Here is an 18,338-nt window from a genome sequence, read left to right on the forward strand (position 1 = left end):
CTTGAAAAGCAAAAAGCAACACAGAATATAACAAGTATTAATAATGTGTGAAGTTATGCAATGTCAATGTCCCCATCATGGTTAGCCCAAGCTACCATCTAGTGGGTTCTTTAATAACTTCCCTCCCGGAGCACACGAAAAGATAAGGTTTCCTGGGAGGAAACCCTCCCTAGACTCAATAGATTGAAGCAGCGCACCATCCCCTCTCTTTGTGCTCGCTCTCTCCTCTTTACAAATCATCATTAGAACTATTGATAACTTAAACAACCCACATTTAGAATAACAGTCCTTAGTGCATAACATTGAGTCGATCACTCAAATTCAAGACCCTCAACTTAGCACACACCAACACTGTTTGAATGTATATTTACAGACAGGTAAAATATATAGACAGTACGTAATACTTCTATTACCAGTATTAACTGTTCTCTTCATAGCCTTCGTTTATCCCTGTCTTACACTGTTACGAGTGGCATATTAATGATAGATCGCTATCTCAATGCATTTCAATCTAAATTACAATAAACTTCCTAGTGTGCAGACCTCCAAAATCAACCTGATACCCCAAATAAACAGTTTAGGGCAACCCTAAATCAATTTACGGGCACAGTTGACCACCCACCTCCTCCCCGGCACTCTTCTTCTGCCGTCTCTGCATTTTCTTCTTCAGATAACGTTACAGTTCATCCTCACAATGGCACATATGTAACTCATGCCTGAGTGGATGGCATGGATGGCCCTTGATAATGTCCCGATTTCAATATCTGGAAAATAATCTGATTTTCCCAAGCAACAAATCTCTCAACTGAGCCTCCACCACCATTCTGTATGATCCATTCTGTCTTGTCTATTTTCCCACCAGTGCACCAGCAGCATGAGAGGAGTCTACACGCGATCCCTCTCCATGCTCACTCCACATGCACAGTCTCAGGACCCATGCCACACTCCTGTCTCTCGTTCACAGGTTGCTGTCTTGGACTCAGGTCTCAGTAGAAGTGGTGAAAGACAAGGTTGTAGTGAACGCCTTTGTCGCCATTACTTCAGCCGGTTAGAGGGGCTGAAGCTCACACTTTTCGCGGTCGAATTGTTTCTTCCGTGCATCTAGATACCATCTGTTGCCACTATCGCCATAACTTCGAGAGAGGACAGGCCAAAACAACAGTTTAAGACATTTCTGATTCTGGAAATCCAGACAAACTATTCACCATATGACAAATTATTACATTCCCAAATTGTCTTAACCCTAACATTTCTAAGACAAATGTCGCAGAGCATAACAACACAATGTTGAAAGCATTTTGCATATTGGCTTTATACTCCCTTATCATACTATCGACCTCATCGCAGAGTTATAGGGTCAGGGAGTTAGAGAGTTAACCCTTAGGGAGAAATCCCGACCATAGAGCAGACCCAATCTGGTGAGATTTGCATCAAAACAAAAACAAAAACAAGAAGAAAAACAATAACAGCTATACACTTCTTCATATTATATTTAAATCTCACCCAATGCCTCTATCCTTTCTAGTAAGGTTGATCAGGCCTCACCAGAAAGTCAGGACAAAGGTCATTCAACACCATTAACTATTTTCTTTCCCTGTACTTCAGACTACTTATTTAAGAAAATGTCAAACATTTCCATTATTCTGCGTACCCAGTTTACATTGGGTTTTTCAGAACCTTTCTTATCAGGAGAATTTACATGGGTGCAACCAACATTCGGACAATAGATACTTCAGAAAATGTAATTTGTGTGCCCATTAACTTCTTATGGTATAGGGGAGGCTTGCGTCCCACTTGGCCAAAAACCAGGGAAAATGCAGCACGCCAAATTCAAATAAATTTAAATAAAAATCTAACTTAAATGACACATGTAAGATATTCAATTAAAGCTACACTCGTTGTGAATCCAGCCAACATGTCAGATTTTAAAAAGGCTTTTCGGCGAAAGCATAAGAAGCTATTATCTGATGATAGCACAACAGTAAACAAAGAGGGTAGCATATTTTAACCCTGCAGGCGCTACACAAAACGCAGAAATAAATGATAAAACATGCCTTACCTTTGACGAGCTTCTTTTGTTGGCACTCCAATATGTCCCATAAACATCAAAATTGGTCCTTTTGTTCGATTAATTCCGTCCATATATATCCGAAATGTCCATTTATTTGGCGCGTTTGATCCAGAAACAAACAGCTTCCAAAATGCGCAACGTCACTACAAAATATTTCAAAAGTTGCCTATAAACTTTGCCAAAATATTTCAAACTACTTTTGTAATACAACTTTAGGTATCTTTAAACGTTGATAATCGATCAAATTGAAGACAGGTCTATCTGTTTTCAATAGAGGACGAGAGGAAACTAATGCTACTTTTCAAGTCTTGGCCAACTCTCAACAGCGTTACCCTTTTCCAGGATAGCCCTACTTCTTCATTGAACAAATGAATAACCTCAACCAAATTCCAAAGACTGATGACATCCAGTGGAAGTGGTAGGAACTGAAAACAAGTTCTTGAGAAATATTGTTTGCCAATGAGAAATCAGTAAACAGACAGAGACCTACCTCAAAAACAAAAAATTCTGAACGGTTAGTCCTCAGGGTTTTGCCTGCTACATAAGTTCTGTTATACTCACAGACATGATTCAAACAGTTTTAGAAACTTCAGAGTGTTTTCTCCGAAGTTTCTAAAACTGTTTGAATTATGTCTGTGGGTATAACAGAACTCATATGGCAGGTAAAAGCCTGAGAAAAAATCCAACCAGGAAGTGGGAAATCTGAGGTTTGTAGTTTTTCAAGTCGAATATACAGTGTCTATGGGGTCATATTGCACTTCCTAATGCTTCCACTAGATGTCAACAGTCTTTATAACCATGTTTGAGGCTTCTACTGTGAAGGAGGGGGTAATGAGAGCTGATTGAGTCAGGTGTCTGGCAGAGTGCCATGAGCTCAGTCTCGCAAGCTCCCGTTGCATTTCTACAGACAAAGGAATTCTCCGGTTGAAACATTATTGAAGATTTATGAAAAAACCATCCTAAAGATTGATTCTATACTTCGTTTGACATGTTTCTACGAACTGTAATATGACTTTTCATCTGAACTTTCCCCTGGACTTGCCCGTGCCTCGTGAGTTTGGATTTGTGTACTAAACGCGCGCAAACAAAAATGAGGTATTTGGACATAAATGATGGACTTTTTCGAACAAAACAAACATTTATTTTGGAACTGGGACTCCTGGGAGTGCATTCTGATGAAGATCATCAAAGGTAAGTGAATATGTATAATGTTATTTCTGACTTCTGTTGACTCCACAACATGGCGGGTATCTGCATGGCTTGTTTTTATGTCTGAGTACCATACTCAGATTATTGCATGGTTTGCTTTTTCCGTAAAGCTTTTTTGAAACCTCCACAGCGGTTGCATTAAGGAGAATTGGATCTATAATTCCATGCATAACACTTGTATCTTTTAGCAATGTTTATTATGAGTATTTCTGTAAATTGATGTGGCTCTCTGCAAAACCACCGGAGGTTTTGGAACTACTGAACATAACACGCCAATGTAAACTCAGATTTTTGGATATAAAATTCAACTTTATCGTTTTAGTGATTCATTTTATCTCTATTTCTGCTTTTTGTGACTCCTCTCTTTGCCTGGAAAAATGGCTGCGTTTTTCTGTGACTAGGTGCAGACCTAACATAATCGTTTGGTGTGCTTTCTTCGTAAAGCCTTTTTGAAATCGGACACTGTGGCTGGATTTACAACAAGTTTACCTTTAAAATGGTGTAAAATACTTGTATGTTTGAGGAATTTTAATTATGGGATTTCTGTTGTTTTGAATTTGGGTGTCCTGCAATTTCACTGGCTGTTGTCGAGGTGGGACGCTACGGTCCCACATATCCCAGAGGTTAATTAAGGAGCAGTTCTCTCTCTGTGAGTCTAACCCCAAGAAGTTCTGGAAAACGGTTAAAGACCTGGAGAATAAACCCTCCTCTTCACAGCTGCCCATGTCCCTTAATGTTGATGATGTGGTTGTTACTGACAAGAAGCACATGGCTGAGCTCTTTAATCACCACTTCATTAAGTCAGGATTCCTATTTGACTCAGCCATGCCTCCTTGCCCGTTCAACATTTCCGCATCTCCACCCCGTCCAATGTGACTGTCCTCGATGCTTATCACTTTTTCCCTTGCCCCACTACGAAGTTTCTCCCTGCAGGCAGTCACTGAGTCAGAGGTGCTAAAGGAGCTCCTTAAACTTGACCCCAAAAAGGCCGAGTTGCAAAGAAAAGGCCATATCTCAGACTGTCCAATAAAAAGAGAAGATTAAGAGGGGCAAAAGAACACAGACACTGTACAGGGGAACTCTGCCTAGAAGGCCAGCATCTCGGAATCGCCTCTTTACTGTTGATGTTGAGACTGGTGTTTTGCGGGTACTATTTAATGAAGTTGCCAGTTGAGGACTTGTGAGGCGTCTGTTTCTCAAACTAGACACTAATGTACTTGTCCTCTTGCTCAGTTGTGCACCAGGGCCTCCCACTCTTTCTATTCTGGTTAGAGCCGGTTTGCGCTGTTCTGTGAAGGTAGTAGTACACAGTGTTTCTGATCAATTTGATGTTATTTTAATGTACAAAAAAAAATCTTTCAAAAACAAGGACATTTCTAAGTGACCCCAAACTTTTGAATGCTAGTTTATTTTTCAGACCCTTTGCTTTGAGACTCGAAATTGTGCTCAGGTGCATCCTGTTTCCATTGATCATCCTAGAGATGTTTCTACAACTTGATTGGAGCCTACATGTGGTAAATTCAATTGATTGGATATGATTTGGAAAGGCACACATTTATCTATATAAGGTCCCACAGTTGACAGTATATGTCAGAGCAAAAACCAAGCCATGAGAACGAAAGAACTGGGTAACGGTACCAGAGGTGACCAAGAACCCGATGGTCACTCTGTCAGGACAACCATCTCTGCAGCACTCCACCAATCAGGCCTTTATGGTAGAGTGGCCAGACGGAAGCCACTCCTCAGTAAAAGGCACATGACAGCCCGCTTGAAGTTTGCCAAAAGGCACCCAAAGGACCCTCAGACCATGAGAAACAAGATTCTCTGGTTAGATGAAACCAAGATTGAGCTCTTTGATCTGAATGCCAAGCTTCATGTCTGGAGGAAACCTGGTATCATCCCTACGGTGAAGCATGGTGGTGGCAGCATCATGCTGTGGGGATGTTTTTCAGCAGCAGGGACTGGGAGACTAGTCAGGATCGAAGGAAAATGAACGGAGCAAAGTACAGTGAGATCCTTGATGAAAACCTGCTCCAGAGCGCTCAGGACCTCTGACTGGGGCGAAGGTTCACCTTCCAACAGGACCATGACCCTAAACACACAGCCAGGACAACGCAGGAGTGGCTTCGGGACATGTCTCTGAATGTTCTTGAGTGGCCCAGTCAGAGCCCGAACCCGATCTAACATCTCTTGAGAGATCTGAAAATAGCTGTGCAGCGACGCTCCCCATCCAACCTGACAGAGTTTGAGAGGATCTGTAAAGAAGAATGGGAGAAACTCCACAAATACAGGTGTGCCAAGCTTGTAGCGTCATACCCAAGAAGATTCTAGGCTGTAATCGCTGCCAAAAGGTGCTTCAACAAAGTACTGAGTAATGGGTCTGAATACTTATGTAAATGTGATATTTCAGTTTTGTATTTTTAATACATTTGCAAACATTTCTAAAAACATTTTTTGCTTGGTCATTATGGGTTATTGTGTGTAGACTGAAGAGGCTCAAGCGGAATATTTTTTTTACAATTATTTTTTTATGCCCAGCTCATGTAGCCCTTTGATTATGTGAGGCCTGATCTAATTGCCTGTTCTGCCTAGTGGTAAGTCCTAGTGGTAAGTCCTAGTGGTAAGTCCTAGTGGTATGGGTTAGCCACACTGAAGGCCTATCTTGGGTCTTTCTTCTAATCAGGGGAGAAACTGACTGCTTTGATAATCAGCTCCTTATTTTGTCAGACTCATTCTCTTCTTTCTTTGTAGTTTGTATATTTACATTCTGTTTTCTCTCCCTCTTTCTTTTATTCCCACTAGTCTGTACATATTTCAGTCACACTGTTTTTTAAATGAGTCCTCCTTTCCTCCGTTTGTATCTCGTCTTGTTCCTCTCCTCCGCTCTCGCTGTCTCACATCACAATTTTGTTCCTCCAAATTGCGTGTTCGTCTCCCCTAATCTCTCTCTCCCTCCATAATGGTGATCTGTGCGTCCACCAGCCAGGTTCTGTGTGTGTGTGTGCATCTCTCTCTTCCCTTTTCTCTCTCTCTCATTGTCTCTCTCTCTCCTCCCTCTCTCTCTCTTTCTCGCTCTCTCATTGTCTCTCTCTCTCCTCCCTCTCTCTCTCTTTCTCGCTCTCTCATTGTCTCTCTCTCTCCTCCCTCTCTCTCTCTCTTTCTCTCTCTCTGCCGCCAGTCAGCAGGAGTGTGTTGTTCTGTCCTGAGAAGCAGGATTATCCTCCAGGAAGTGAGTAAACCCATTGTGTGAGAGAGAAGAGACATCAAGCTCAACAAAATGGACTGAAACACACTGCAAGAATCAAACCAAGGTCTGGTCCATACAGGAGCTGGGATGATATTTATCCCTGTTCCTTACTGTGAGCGGACCAAGTAATTGGGCGTCACTCTAAAGCGGGAAGGTGGAATAAACGAGTCAGGAGTAGGTTTTCTGTGCTTAATTGCCTCTGGTTACCTTGTCTCCCATGCCTTGTTGGGCTACTATCCATGAGCCCAGCCTGCCCTCTGGTGGTCCTTCCACATTACGTACGGGCTGGGGTCAGAAGTGCACTATAGGAAATAGAGTGTCATTTGGAAGTCAGTGTTTCATCTCTGTTTCACTTTTATAATTGTATCTTCTGATCCTCGAATGAGGCTCTGAAAGGTTTTGATTGTTTCCCCCAACACAAACCAATTACCATGTCATGAATTGGAATGACCCTCATTAAAAAGACTTAAAAGACAAAGTAATATCCACATTAACAACAACACCTTTAGGCCTAATGTACAGTGTACTACCCTCCACCTTTAAAACAAATCTGCCCCCCTCTGTCACATGATCTTTATTTGCATTAGAAAAAGAGATTAAATCATTATATTAGCGACGTTATTTAATCTCTTTAAGATTACTATTCACAGTGAATTAATGACGGGCAGGAGTTTTGGTGGTGTGTTCATTCGGTGTATCATCCTACTTTTGTCTTTTAATCACATTGGGCAGAGGCAACGGGCATAGCTGGGTAATAATCCTTCACATAATCATTCCACTCTACCTCTTTACTGCGCACCATCAGGATTGCTCACTCTCCTTCTTTCTCCCTGTTCTTCTCTTTGTCTCTTTGACTCTCTCTCTCTCATCCTTTTTCTCTCCCTCTCTGTGTCCTTACCTCCCCTCGTTCCTCTTACTTCTCCCTCCCCTCCATACATGTGCTGAATATGACCTCTGAGTCCATACACCTATGACGCTACGGCACTCAACTACTCTGTGACAACCATAGAGATTCACTGAACTATAGGATCTCTATGGTAACAATAATCGATGACAGAGTGACAGGCTGGGTCAACGCAGGGTCAGTATATTGGGACATCCTGACTGTACTATATAGGTTGACATTAACACACATTAACACACAGGGCTATAGAGATGAAAATAAGCTTCACCGGTTTAAACATTACGAATGACTGCCTGTATCAATACTGCAATGTGTGCATTAGCACTTGTTTCCTGTTTGGAAAGCAAGGACAGAGGACAGAGATGGCGGAGAGGGAGAATGAGAGAGAAGGATTCAAGTGTTAAATGAAATAAACAGTTCAAGTTTCAAAGCTTGTGTAAACCAGTACAGTGAAATTCTTACCTTGAGAGCTCTTTAGAAGATACATTCAGAGAAGAAGAAATTTAGAGACAGAACAGATCTGCTATCAATTCTGCGTAATTCTGCGTATACTAGAACTGTGCTGTGAAATCTCTGTTGATGTCCCAGTCAAAACAGCTGCATTATTTACTACAGTTAGTCAAACCGATGTGTCAGTAGTGTTAGTCTGTCACTGTCACTGTCGGAGATTATCCTCACAGGTTTAAAGACTCAAAGTACACTAATTTACAGTGCCTTCAGAAAGTATTGAGGTATTCCACATTTTTTTGTGTTACAGCCTGAATTCAAAATGGATTAAACTAGACATTCTCTTTCACCCATCCATACACAATACCCCATAAGGGAAAGTGAAACATGTTTAGACATTTTTGAAAATGTATAGAAAATTAAATACAGAAATATCTCATTTGACTGTGGGTACTAACTTAAAAAGTAGCCACAAATATTCCATTTATTGAAAAACGTCAAATAAATAGTTTTGACACTATTGAAAAACCATCCCCTGGTTTTTCCCAAATAACCGGTATACAGTATACCACCCAAGCCTAATTATAATCCACATAATAATTCCACATTTCCTGTTGTTGGAGGATAATTTTTCTGCTTTAGAAAACTGGCTCAAATTAAGATCCTACGTCTGGTTTGGAACCATTTTTATTTGTGAACTGAAATGACACATTTTTGGAGGGATGTAATGTGAGTGCTGGTGAGTCATTTAGATCTAAGTGCAATGAAGTGAAACCATTTCTCATTCTTGGACCTTCACATTTCATGAATCTCTCCTAATTGGTCCATTATCTCGTATTTGGTCTAAATTTGTGTTGACATCACACCCTCTTAGATGAGATCAATGTGATCACTTAGATTTGGTTTGATCTCATGATTCTCCTGGGAGAGAGTAGATCCCAAAGAACTTGAACTCATAACCCTGTGACCTGAAGCTTCAAACAGTGGTGTGTGATCACTACGAGACGCCATGGCACCTTATTGACCAACTCTCAGGATAACCTTTTAGCTGTGTACATTCTGGGAACCATACCTATATTATTACAGATACAGTCATGGCCAAAAGTTTTGAGAATGACACAAATATAAATTTTCACAATGTCTACTGCCTCAGTTTGTATGATGGCAATTTGCATATACTCCAGAATGTTATGAAGAGTGGTCAGATGAATTGCAATTAATTGCAAAGTCCCTCTTTGCCATGCAAATGAACTGAATCCCCCCAAAATATGTCCACTGCATTTCAGCCCTGCCACAAAAGGACCAGCGGACATCATGTCAGGGTGTGAGTGTTGACGAGGACAAGGCTGGAGATCACTCTGTCATGCTGATTGAGTTCGAATAACAGAATGGAAGCTTCAAAAGGAGGGTGGTGCATGGAATCATTGTTCTTCCTTTGTCAACCATGGTTACCTGCAAGGAAACACATGCCATCATCATTGCTTTGCACAAAAAGGGCTTCACAGGCAAGGATATTGCTGCCAGTAAGATTGAACCTGAATCAACCATTTATTGGATCATCAAGAACTTCAAGGAGAGCGGTTCAATTGTTGTGAAGAAGGCTTCAGGGCGCCCGAGAAAGTCCAGCAAGCGCCAGGACCATCTCCTAAAGTTGATTCAGCTGCGGGATCGGGGCACCACCAGTACAGAGCTTGCTCAGGAATGGCAGCTGGCAGGTGTGAGTGCATCTGCACGCACAGTGAGGCGAAGACTTTTGGATGATGGCCTGGTGTCAAGAAGGGCAGCAAAGAAGCCACTTCTCTCCAGGAACAATATCAGGGACAGACTGATATTCTGCAAAAGGTACAGGGATTGGACTGCTGAGGACTGGGGTAAAGTCATCGTCTCTGATGAATCCCCTTTCCGATTGTTTGGGGCATCCGGAAAAAAGATTGTCCGGAGAAGACAAGGTGAGCGCTACCATCAGTCCTGTCATGCCAACAGTAAAGCATCCTGAGGCCATTCATGTGTGGGGTTGCTTCTCAGCCAAGGGAGTGGGCTCACTCATAATTTTGCCTAAGAACACAGCCATGAACACATTCTCCAAGAGCAACTTCTTCCAACCATCCAGGAACAGTTTGGTGACAAACAATGCCTTTTCAAACATGATGGAGCACCTTGCCATAAGGCAAAAGGGAAAACTAAGTGGCTTGGGGAACAAAACATAGATATTTTGGTTCCATGGCCAGGAAACTCCCCAGACCTTTAATCCCATTGGGAACTTGTGGTCAATCCTCAAGAGGCGGGTGGACAAACAAAAACCCACAAATTCTGACAAACTCCAAGCATTGATTATGCAAGAATGTGCTGCCATCAGTCAGGATGTGGCCCAGAAGTTAATTGACAGCATGCCAGAGCGAATTGCAGAGGTCTTGAAAAAGAAAGGTCAACACTGTAAATATTGACTCTTTGCATCAACTTCATGTAATTGTCAATAAAAGCCTTTGTACTTCCATAGTAACATCTGACAAAAAATATCTAAAGACACCGAAGCAGCAAACTTTGTGAAAATTAATATTTGTGTCATTCTCAACACTTTTGGCCACGACTGTACATGAAATTACCATCCCTTCAGGTTTACAGGAAAATAAACACATACCCAGGACTTTGTTGTGTTCACTCACAGCATTAAGGACATGCCAGCAGCAGTGATGTCTATGGCCATAGTCACATACGTCTGAGAATGGCCTATGGCTGCTTGTTGAAATAACAAATTATGATGCCGCCTCTGAGGAAAGTCTGTGTGGTTATTCTAGAAATTAATAAAGAAATTACTGTAATAAAGTCGATCTATGCTTCTTACAGCCACATACACACAATCCCATGACTGGAAACTACTGAGTTTGCTCTTATCTGTCCTCCACTGTCAATGAACGTCTGGACAAGTTTACTGCCAGCAGTACAAGGGACCAAAAGTAGCACTTGAGAACTGGGCTTTACCTCCATATCAGAGGGGTCAAAGGTAATGTATTGTCTCCCAGAACCCCCTGCAGCATCAGCGCATCAAAGCAGAGCCTGAATCTACGCATTAAGAGTGATCCTATGATCACAGCCCACCACACTGAACCACCCTGCCCCAGCCTGCCCAGAGTATTACTATACTGTACTAGAGAGGAACGGTTAAGCTCTTTGCAAAAGTTGTAAGTTGCAATGTGATTAGTACAACAATACAATCTAGTGGTGGAGGTACTGTAATTTAGGAGATCTGAAAAGTACTGTTTGAATATTATGGTGTAATTTATGTTTAATCAAATATTGATTCATATAGATCCTATTCATAATGATATGACAGTATCACCCCAACTCTCATCAGAATGTCTATTATAATAGAGAGAATTCCTGTGTTCTTCTCCACCTCTTCCACCTCATTCCGATAGCCCTGTCTTCTTTCATCAAACTGTGACCTCGCTCCCTTTCTCATATTAAACCTAATCTGGGTTTGTGGAGTATATTATACCTCTCCAACCCTACTAAACACACAATATTTCACACTACGCCAACTTTGTAGGAGACCTAGCAACTGATGACACGTTTTCCTACTATTTGTATCTAGGTTCTCTTTTAAGCATGAATGAGAAGACGGATGAGGGGGTCCTGAAGAAGGATCATGGACATAAAGGAACGAGGGATATAAGGGGAAATAGAACAAATAAAAGGATAGACAGAAGACAGACAGAGGTAGACACAAAGGGAAGAAATGGATGCAATCTTTGTTTCAAAATGCTTAAGAAGAAAACACAGCAAAACAATGAATATTCAAAGATTGACATTAGGCTATGAATAAGAAACAGGATAGAATATTCAGGAGCATCACTTCACAGCCTTGCCATGTATTCTGATGAGAGCGCATTCAGCTTGTGCGTGGAGACCCATTGGCATTTCTGTTACTGAATCTAGTTCAAGCATAACATTAATTCTATGGGACTATTCAGAATTCACAACAACTACAAGAGCCCCCTCGCCTCCTTTCACACACACACAGACACACACTCATACACACACACATACGTACGCACACACATACAGACGCGCTCATTATCTCTGTCTCTCTCTGACACACACTCACTCACCTTTTCTCTCTGCTCTTCTCTAAGTGTTTCACCCTCCAGATGTTTGCTTCTTTCTTGCTTCCTCCTGTCACTTTGATGTTTCTTCAATCCTATTCCTGTCATCCAGTGGTTCCCAAACTGTAGAGGGCGCGAGGGGTTGGCGGAAGTTACTTAGGTTGGTTGTCTTTGGTTGTCTTTTAACCACTCCACAAATGTCTTGTTAACAAACTATAGTTTTGGCAAGTCAGTGCATGACACAAGTAATTTTTCCAACAATGGTTTACAGACAGACAATTGTTAACAGACAGGCACTTTTTGGAGAAATGTCCTCTGGTCTGGTCAAAAATACAACTGTTTGGCCATAATGACCATTGTTATGTTTGGAGGAAAAAGGGGGAGCCTTGCAAGACAAAGAACAACATCCCAACCGTGAAACATGGGGTTGGCAGCATCATGTTGTGGGGGTGCTTTGCTGCAGGAGGGTCTGGTGCACTTCACAAAATAGATGGCATCATGAGGAAAGAAAATTATGTGGATATATTGAAGCAACATCTCAAGACATCAGTCAGGAAGCTAAAGCTTGGGTCTTCCAAATGGACAATGACCACAAGCATACTTCCAAAGTTGTGGCAAAATGGCTTAAGGACAACAAAGTCAAGGTATTGGAGTGGCCATCACAAAGCCCTGGCCTCAATCCTATAGAAAATGTGTGCGCAGAACTGAAAAGGCGTGTGCGAGCAAGGAGGCCTACAAACCTGACTATGGATATGGAAGACGTGCTGCACCATAAGCTGGGCCGTCTCCTTGGCTGAAAGTAACTTAGGAAGAGGGATGAAATGGGCGGCCTTGGAGATGGTGGTGTTGCCATCTGACTAAGCCCAGTGACAAAATCCAGATAAATATGGGACAGGAAGTGGTAGGAGGCCAGAAGGAGCTTTCCACGCAAAATACATGGATTTTTTCAGGGGACATTATGGCCAGACAAAGGGGATGCAGCTGGGAAATTTGAGGCACTATGAAATGCTAGTCAAATTGTGAATGAGAGACTGATGAAGTGTGAACAGCCTGCGCAAAAAAACAAAGCAGAGCTCATTTCTATCGTGCAACTTAAAAAAAAAATCACTAGAGTCGCATCATGCAGCCTTAGAATGTATTAAAAATCAAAACATATAGCCTAAAATGTGTACTTCAACTAAAGTTACATAAATAACTCTAAATTAAGAATATAGGAGTACCTGTTTCATTGTTAACCGCATAACACAGAAAATGTCCTTTCTAATTTATTCAGTTATGTTCAATTGTATTCTTCATACTATAAAATAATGCCAAGGAATTCTAAGCAAATCTTGTCTGCTAAATGAACTAGTGTATCCCACAGCCATATGGCATAGCCAGATCAGGGTCTAACATGAGGACAATTCAGAGTATGCTATTCTGTTCTTCTGAAATACACTACATTTTCTTCATATCATGTTTCTTTAGACCGGTCTAAAATAAATCATGGACTTATTGTGATGGTGTAGGCTATATTACATTGATTTATTATCCTTTTTCAAATGTAGATGTTCCAAAGGTCTGCATCAGTGAGGCATTAGGCTATGCATAGAAGCCAGAAGATGCTAAATGTGTTTATGTTAATTAACGGTCAATTACCATGAGACCGGCCGTTATTTGACAATCACGGGCTGACAAAAAATATCATGATCGCCACGGTCCTACGTGCGACATATGCATAGTTTTTTAAAATGCGTCACAAATGAGTAGAATTGCAGGAAATACGATTTAAACCTGCAAAATTCTCTCCACCAACAAGAGGGGCGTGAACAATTTGTCATGAACAGTGCTTGTGTCCATATAAATAGACGTGGTGGTGGGGGGGCGTTCTCCAATGCTGAAAATGTGGCCCCGAGTGAAAAAGTTAGGGAACCCCTGCTGTAATCTATCTGTCTATCCGTCCATCCTTACCTTGTCGTCTACCTCTCTCTCTCTCTCTCTCTCTCTCTCTCTGTCTCTCTCTCTCCGTCCAAACCTGTCTGTGACTCTATCCCCCTTGTCACCTATCTGTCTTCCCCACAACTTCATTCCTCTGTTCTCCCTTGTTCATAATCCCTTGCTTCCATAACCCTGTCATTCCGCTGCCTCTCTCTCTCTCTCTCTCTCTCTCTCTCTCTCTCTCTCCTCCAAACCTGTCTGTGACTCCATCCCCCTTGTCACCTATCTGTCTTCCCCATAACTTCATTCCTCTGTTCTCCTTTGCTCATAATCCCTTGCTTCCATAACCCTGTCATTCCGCTGCCTCTCTCTCTCGCTTTCCCCATTGGCCCAGTATCTCTCTCTCTTTCACTTTCAAGTCTCCAGTCCTATTTTCTTCTGCTTTTCCTCCCCCACTCTCATGTTGTACTTACTATACAACCCCTGTTGTCCCCTATTCCCTCCTCTCTCTCTCTCTCTCTCTCTCTCTCTCTCTCTCTCTCTCTCTCTCTCTCTCTCTCTCTCTCTCTCTCTCTCTCTCTTTATCTCTCTCACTGACCAAGAAAGACCATACAAAGGAAGAGGTAAACATACACACACAGTCACTGAACTGCTTTGGTGGAAGTGAAAGTGTTGAGAAAGGAGAGGAAAGGGAGGATGGGGAAAGGGAAAGTAAAGGAGAGTAAAGAAGAGTAGAGCAACGGTTGAGGGAGAGCAAAAACCCTTGTCAATCTGTACCTGTTTATAATTTCAAACCATTTAGGTTTTCTATAATCCACACGGGGAGAAATTGTTCTTATCTGAGCTGGCGTCAGTGTGTGTGCAAATATGCAGAGAGGAACACCAGTGCATCAGCTGCCGTCCAGGCTCTTGTCGTTGGATTCCAGCTGCTGTGGTTTTGACTGACAGGCAGAGGGTATCGTTGTGGTCTCAGCACAGGTTAGAATTGGAAACAAACCAAACACAAGGAGGATTTCAGACAGGTTTGCCAGGTCTAGCTAAAATGTATAGCTCAATGATCTCTGAAAACCCGCCCACAAGGGCTGAAAACTATCCCAAAAAATGTTTCACAGCAAGAGAAGAGTTGCCACATTTATCCAAAAACCCTTTTTTCATAACTTTATTGAGAAAATTAAGAATGAATATCGACGTCATTCTTAAAAAGGTAGGCTAAGAAGCACAATTCTGTTTTCCATCAAAATAATAATTATTGCGAGTTTAAGAAAGTCGCAAGAGAAAAGATAAATCACTCCTATTAAACTCTTCAGACCATTTCTTGGACCCACTGTGATTATTAAAACCTATTAAAACCTACCCTAACCAGAAACCGTGGATAAATGGCAGTATTCACGCAAAACTGAAAGCGTGAAACACTGCATTTAACCATGGCAAGGTGACTGGGAATATGGCAGAATACAAACAGTGTATTTATTCCCTCCGTAAGGCAATCAAACAGGCAAAACGTCAGTACAGAGACAAAGTGGAGTCGAAATTCAACGGCTCAGACACGAGACGTATGTGGCAGGGTCTACAGACAATCACGGACTACAAAAGGAAAACCAGTCACGTCACGGACACTGATGTCTTGCTTCTGGACAAGCTAAACACCTTCTTTGCCCGCTTTGAGGATAACACAGTGCCACCAACACGGCCCACTACCAAGGACTGTGGGCTCTCCTTCTCCGTGGCCGACGTGAGTAAGACATTTAAGCGTGTTAACCCTCGCAAGGCTGCCAGCCCAAACAGCATCCCTCGCCGCATCCTCAGAGCATCCACAGACCAGCTGGCTGGTGTGTTTACAGACATATTCAATATCTCCCTATCCCATTCTGCTGTCCCCACATGCTTCAAGTTGGCCACCATTGTTCCTGAACCCAAGAAAGCAAAGGTAACTGAACTAAATGACTTTCGCCCCGTAGTACTCACTTCTGTCATCATGAAGTACTTTGAGAGACTAGTCAAGGATCGTATCACCTCTACCTTACCTATCACCCTAGACCCACTTCAATTTGCTTACCGCCCCAATCAATCCACAGACAATGCAATCGCCATCGCACTGCACACTGCCCTATCCCATCTGGACAAAAGGAATACCTATGTAAGAATGCTGTTCATTGATTATAGCTCAGCATTCAACACCATAGTACCTTCAAAGCCCTGGGTCTGAACCCTGCCTTGTGCAACTGGGTCCTGGACTCCCTGACGGGCCGCCCCCAGGTAGTGAAGATAGAAAACAACACCTCCACCTTGACGATTCTCAACACTGGGGACCCACAAGGGTGTGTGCTCAGCCCCTCCTGTACTCCCTGTTCATCCATGACTGCGTGGCCACGCACACCTTCAACTCAATCATCAAGTTTGCAGACGACACAACAGTAGTAGGCTTGATTACCAACAATGACGAGACAGCCTACAGGGAGGAGGTGAGGGCTCTGGGAATATAACCTCTCACTCAATGTCAACAAAACCAAGGAGATGATCGTGGACTTCAGGAAACAGCAGAGGGAGCACCTCCCTATCCAAAATCGACGGGACCACTGTGGAGAAGGTGGGAAGCTTTAAGGTCCTTGGTGTACACATCACTGACAAACTGAAATGGTCCACCCACACAGACAGTGTAGTGACGAAGGCGCAACAGTGCCTCTTCACGCTCAGGAGGTGGAAGAAATTTGGCTTGGCACCAAAAACCCGCACAAACTTTTACAGATGCACAATTGAGTGCATCCTATCAGGCTGTATCACCGCCTGGTATGGCACCTGCACCGTCCACAACCGCAGGGCTCTCCAGAGGGTGGTGCGGTCTGCCCAACACATCACCGGGGGCAAACTACCTGCCCTCCAGGACATCTACACCACCCGATGTCAGAGGCCAAAAATATAGTCAAGGACAACCACCACCCGAGCCACTGCCTGTTCACCACGTTATCATCAAGAAGGCGAGGTCAGTACAGGTGCATCAAAGCATGGAACAAGAGACTAAAAAACAGCTTCTATCTCAAGGCCATCAGACTGTTAAACAGCCATCACTAGCACATTAGAGGCTGCTGCCTATATTGAAATCACTGGCCACTTTAATAAATGGAACACTAAGCACTTTAATCATGTTTACATATTTTGCATTACTCTTCTCATATGTACAGTTGAAGTCGGAAGTTCACATACACTTAGGTTAGAGTCATTAAAACTAGTTTTTCAACCACTCCATAAATTTCTTGTTAACAAACTATAGTTTTGGCAAGACGGTTAGGACCTCTACTTTGTGTATGACACAAATCATTTTTCAAACAATTGTTTACAGAGAGATGATTTCACTTATAATTCACTGTATCACAATTCCAGTGGGTCAGAAGTGTACATACACTAAGATGACTGTGCCTTTAAACAGCTTGGAAAATTCCAGAAATGATGTCATGGCTTTAGAAGCTTCTGATAGGTAATTGACATCATTTTGAGTCAATTGGAGGTGTTCCTGAATCAAGGCCTACCTTCAAACTCAGTGCCTCTTTGCTTGACATCATGTAAAAATCAAAAGAAATCAGCCACAAGTCTGGTTCATCCTTGGGAGCAATTTCCAAATGACTAAAGGTATCATGTTCATCTGTACAAACAATAGTACGTAAATATAAACACCATGGGACCACGCAGCCCTCATACTGCTCAGGAAGGAGACGCGTTCTGTCTCCTAGAGACGAACGTACTTTGGTGCAAAAAGTGAGAATCAATCCCAGAACAACAGCAAAGGACCTTGTGAAGATGCTGGAGGAAACAGGTACAAAAGTATCTATAGCCACAGTAGAATAAGTCCTATATCAACATAACCTGAAAGGCCGCTCAGCAAGGAAGAAGCCACTGCTCCAAAACCACCATAAAAAATCCAGACTATGGTTTGCAACTGCACATGGGGAAAAAGATTGTACTTTTTGGAGAAATGTCCTCTCGTCTGACAAAACAAAAATACAACTGTTTGGCTATAATGACCATCGTTATGTTTGGAGGAAAAAGGGGGATGCTTGCAAGCCGAAGAACACCATCCCAACCGTGAAGCATGGGGGTGGCAGCATCATATTGTGGGGGTGCTTTGCTGCAGGAGGGACTGGTGCACTTCACAAAATAGATGACATCATGAGGTAGGAAAATTATGTGGATATATTGAGACAACATCTCAAGACATCAGTCAGGAAGTTAAAGCTTGGTCGCAGATGGGTCTTCCAAATGGACAATGACCATAAGCATACTTCCAAAGTTGTGGCAAAATGGCTTAAGGACAACAAAGTGAAGGTATTGGAGTGGCCATCACAAAGCCCTGACCTCAATCCTATAGAACATTTGTGGGCAGAACTGAAAAAGTGTGTGCAAGCAAGGAGGCCTTCAAACCTGACTCAGTTACACCAGCTCCGTCAG

The sequence above is a fragment of the Oncorhynchus nerka genome, linkage group LG16 (assembly GCF_034236695.1).
Source record: "Oncorhynchus nerka isolate Pitt River linkage group LG16, Oner_Uvic_2.0, whole genome shotgun sequence".
Classification (NCBI taxonomy): Eukaryota; Metazoa; Chordata; class Actinopteri; order Salmoniformes; family Salmonidae; genus Oncorhynchus; species Oncorhynchus nerka.